Below are 5,269 nucleotides of genomic sequence, written 5' to 3'. Positions count from 1 at the left end.
GGGTATATATCCCAAGAAACTGAAATCAGGGTCACAGAGAGATATCTGCATCTCTGCCCCACGTTTATTGCAACATCATTCACAGTAGTCAAGATATGGAACCAACCTAAATATCCTTTGACAGATAAATGGATAAAGTAGCACGCGATAGGCTGGGCATAGTGGCTCACATGTGTAATCCCAGCACTTTGGGAGGCAGAGGCAGGTGGATCACGAGGTCAGGAGATCAAGACCATCCTGGCTAACATGGTGAAACCCGTCTCCACTAAAAATACAAAAAATTAGCCGGGCATGGTGGCGGGCACCTGTAGTCCCAGCTACTCAGGAGGCTGAGGCAGGAGAATGGGGTGAACCCGGGAGACGGAGCCTACAGTGAGCAGAAATCAAGCCACTGCACTCCAGCCTGGGTGACAGAGCGAGACTCCGTCTCAAAAAAAAAAAAAAAAAAAAAAAAGTAGCATGTGATATATGTATACAATGGATTATTATTCAGCCTTAAAAGGGAAGGAAATTCTGCTCTTTGCAACAACATGGATGAACCTGGAAGGCATTATGCTAAGTGAAATAAGCCACTCACACAAGAAGAAATAATGAATGATTCTAATTATATGAGGTATCCACAATAGTCAAACTTGTAGAAGCAGACAATACAACAATGATTGCCAAGGACTGGAGAGTTGGAAAAATGAAGGATTCAATAGGTATAAAATTATAATTATGCAAGATAAATAAGTTATAGAGATTTGCTGTATAACATAGTGCCTAGATTTAACAATATGATATTGTGTATTTCAAAATTTGGTAAGAAAGAGTTGAAAGCTCATGTTATGTTCAAAAATTACACACTCACACACACACCAAGCAAAGGGGCACAAAGAAACATTGGGAGGTGTTGGACATGTCTATTCCTTGATTATGGTGATAATTTTACATTGTTGGCATTTGTTCTGAACTCATCAAATTGTATACATTAAATATGTACAGTGGTGTGTATCTTAATAAAGCTGTTAAAAATGGAGTATAAATACCTTAATTGTAAAATTTTAAAATTAAAGGAAATAAAAGCAGAAATAATATCTTAACATTCTAATGGTGGTCTATTAAGTTTCTACACATTCCTTAAGTCTATATATTTCTATGCTGAAATAGTTACTGGAAGAAAAAGCATGTCATTAAAATATTATAACTAAACAATTACTACTATCACATAAACAAGTAAGCACTTTGTAACAAATTACTTTTAAATATTTTTTTAAGTGCATTATGAGCCTGTCTCTACAAAAAATAAAAAAGGTGGCCAGGACCGGTGGCATGTGCCTGTGGTCCCAACTACTCAGGAGGCTGAGGTGGGAGGATCACTTGAGCCTGGTAATTTGAGGCTGTAGTGAGCTATGATCATGCCAGTGCACTCCAGTCTGGGCAACAGAGCAAGACCCTGTCCTAAAACAAGAAATAAAGAGGGCAGGATGTGGTGGCTCACGCCTGTAATCTCAGCACTTTGGGAGGCCGAAGCAGGTGGATCACGAGGTCAGGAGTTCAAGACCAGCTTGGCCATATAGTGAAACTCCGTCTCTACTATAACCACAAAAATAAAAATAAAAAAAATAGCCAGGTGTGGTGGTGGCACCTGTAAGCCCAGCCACTCGGGAGGATGAGGCAGAGAATTGCTTGAACCCAGTAGGTGGAGGCAGCAGTGACCAGAGATCAAGTCACTGCACTCCAGCCTGGGTGACAGAGCGAGACTCTGTGCCAAAAAAATTAGACACATAATGCATCTGAAAGAAAGATGAAAGGAAAGAAAGAGAGAGAGAGAGAGAGAAAGAAAGAAAGAAAGAAAGAAAGAAAGAAAGAAAGAAAGAAAGAAAGAAAAGAAAAGAAAAGAAAAGAAAAGAAAAGAAAAGAAAAGAAAAGAAAAGAAAAGAAAAGAAAGAAAAGAAAGAAGAGAGAAAGAAAAGAAGAAGTGGAGGGAGGAAGGGAGGAAGGAGGAAAGGGGAAAAAAAATGGATTATGAATTACACTTAAATTTCTAATTCAAACTCATAGTTACAATTTTATTGAAAAAGCAGCCTACACAGGAAGACTGAAAACTAGGGCAGGTAGCTTGTGGCGAACAGGTAAAACTCAGGAAGTTTCATCTCTAAAAGGAGAAAGGGAAGAATGAATACCGATAGAACCGATAGAGAATGATCACCACCACAATTATATTTATTTAAAATTTATCTTATTTTTACCCAGCATTTCCAAGGATCTTATGCTGTTTAATTCCCTGTACCTAACCGACTTCACCAAACTCATGTGCATGCCATTGACTTCCCTGTCATAAAAAAAAAAAAAAAAAAAAAAAAAAAAAAAAATTACTTAATAATAAAACCTTCCTGGTTATTGTGAGTTATTTTATTTTTAATGTTAATGGTCCCAACTCAGCAGCAGCAGCAGCAGCAGCAGGGTTACTAGACACATTAATCAAACACATAATTCTGGGTACAGTACAAATTATTTAAGCAAAATCACACTACATACCTGGCCACTTTGTTCCTGAAACTGACATCACTAAAAATAAAGCAGCAGCAAAGAAGGTATGTATTTACCTAGTACAAAATATTACCCAATGAACTTATTTGGATGGTGGCTAAAAAGACAGTGAGAAGCATGAAATACACATTTTTACTTGGGAATTTAGAGGTCCAGACCAGGTCAGGAAGTTTTAGTTCTTTAATTCACTGATCTCTTAATTGGATTTTATTTTTATTCTTTTAGTTAGAAAAGAAAACAGGACAAGCTTCCTGGAATTGTGTTAAGACAGTGAGAACTTAGCAAGCAGATGTGGAAAACTGATTCTGCGGACAAAGTAAAGGTTGGTATAACACTTTGGTGATGATAGCAGGGAAATTATATAAAAGAGCAGTGAGGAAATCTGACAAGTAGGCTCACTCTCTTTCAATATCAAATAATCTTTTGACCTCTGGGCACCAGGATTATTAAAGTTAAAAAGTAACATGGTGAGAAGATAAATCTTGCCTGAGCTACAGATGTGGCTGGCACAACAATATGAAATCATAGAATTGTGAATTGGTTAGGATTCTGGATACATAGGAGATTTCTTTGAAAATGATCTAAACTAGCAGCTGATTGGGAAGAACATGCTGATATTTTTTTTTTCAAAGCTTCCTACTAACCAAGTGGAATGCTATAAAAAGTGTGGTAACCCCTACGAGGAAAAACCAATCTTTCCCAGCCTGGTTCATTTATCTTTCCCGAAATACAGGTCTATTTTTGAATACTGCCACGAATAGAGTTCTTTCCTTCGGAAGAGTTAAGTGCTATGCAGTTCAGCATGTTCTGGTATAATGCCTTTTATTCAAAAGTTTCATAATGCACTTTACAAACAAAAGTAGATTAGGGAAATATGCTTGGTGAGAGTGACTTTCATATGGCCAGGTAAAAAACCGCATGTGGAGTGGGAACAAAGGATGAAGGGAGAGGAAGCAGAATTTGCATTAGCAAAGGGAAAGTAAATATGGTTTCATGTAGTCAGACAAGAGGAGGATAAAAAGGAATTGCAAAGAGACTGAAAGGTCAGTGGGAGATATGAAGGAAAAGATCTTAAGAAAATGTTTTAAAAGATAGTCTCACATAGGTGATTTTTAGGTGAATATCTGAAACAAATCTCAGGGAAAAAAAGGCTTTTTAATGTAAAGAGACATAAATCATATACTTTCCTTTGGAAGGAACCATAAAAATCATGAAGTCATAAAATTTTAGAAAGGAAAGTGATTTTAAGATCAATAACTTTGTTCTCTAAAGTGGAAAACTGAAGCTCAAAAAAAAAGTTTTAATGAAATGCCTAAGAATACCTAGTAAGGGTCAATGCTTATAGACACAGCTGGGTCTTCTGTCAATATGTCTAGTGATATTTTCACAACACACCATCTTTTGAATGGCAAATACACTTTTAGCAATTAAAATATTTCAAAAGAATATTCTGGAATGTATCATACTTAAGGGCTTCCTTTACAATTAACCTAGGTAGCAGAGGAATGCAACTTCTGTTTAATGGGATCATAAGCAGTGCAAGAGATTATTATTAATTTAAAGCATTTTTAGTTTGTGAATTTTCAGTTTTCTTGTATCCTTCTGTAAAGTAGTAATCAGCTAAATACCAGATTTGGTAGTATTTTTAATAGTGTAGATAAAATAACTAATGATATTGTCCATGTATACATTCTCAGAGCCAGTGAGTTTTTATAACATCTATATAATATTTGGGTATTATTATGGCTGAATGAAGTTGATATAGTCCTTACGTTGAATAAAATTGGCATAGTCTTTAGTTCTTTAGGTCAGAAATTACCTTTATGGACTTTTGAATAAAATTTGAGTGGAGCTGAAGCTTAAAACCTCCTTCTCTAGAATATAATTCAATTTTATAAACTGGTTTCAAACCAGCCAAAAGTCACAAAACTCATCAACAGGAAAACAAACAAACAAACAAACAAACAGAAAACAAAGCTGAGGCATACACTCCATCCAATAACAAAATAGTAAGGAATTCAACATGGCTCTTTTTTGTTTTCTATTATTCCTCTACAAACTCTCTCCTCCCCATCAGTTTGCTGAAAAGAAACTCAGAAAGTTCTAATTTTCATTAATATTTTGCAGTCTGTAGAAAAACAGGTCAAACTGATAAGTAGGCAACCTGGATAGGGAAAATATCTCAGGGCTAGCAACCCCTAGGGATCAATGACTGCTGCAGGATCCCAGTGGAGATGGGAGGAACCATTAGGAGTCTGTCAATTCTTAATGCTACTCATTAAATTGTAGAGAATAGTATGTAGCACAGTGGCATCCCAGTGGCATCCCACACACATTCACAGATAGAATAAACTTCACATTAGTGCAAGGAAACTTTGTACAGGATATTTAACAAAATTGCAGAAAAGAGAAGGAAACATGGGCCATCAAAAGAAGGCTGTACACAGCCTCGTGTGAATTTATACTCCTGCCTCAAAACCTTTCTCTAACCACTTACATTGCAGGAAAAAAAGTGCATATCCAGTTTAATTTCTTCAAAAGCTCATACAAATGTAAGGACATTAACCCACTCTATGGGAAAACAATGAAATATAACACAGGTAGGACTATGACAAGCGTGAACCACATGGAAAGAAATACTGTGGAAGACATGTGAATATACCTAAGAAGGAAAGACAGGAAGGAAGGAAGGAAGGAAGGAAGGAAGGAAGGAAGGAAGGAAGAGGGGAAGGGGGAA

Source organism: Rhinopithecus bieti, unplaced genomic scaffold, assembly GCF_001698545.2.
Source record: "Rhinopithecus bieti isolate Rb0 unplaced genomic scaffold, ASM169854v2 scaffold_24256, whole genome shotgun sequence".
NCBI lineage: Eukaryota > Metazoa > Chordata > Mammalia > Primates > Cercopithecidae > Rhinopithecus > Rhinopithecus bieti.
Note: the sequence above shows the minus strand (reverse complement) of the source record.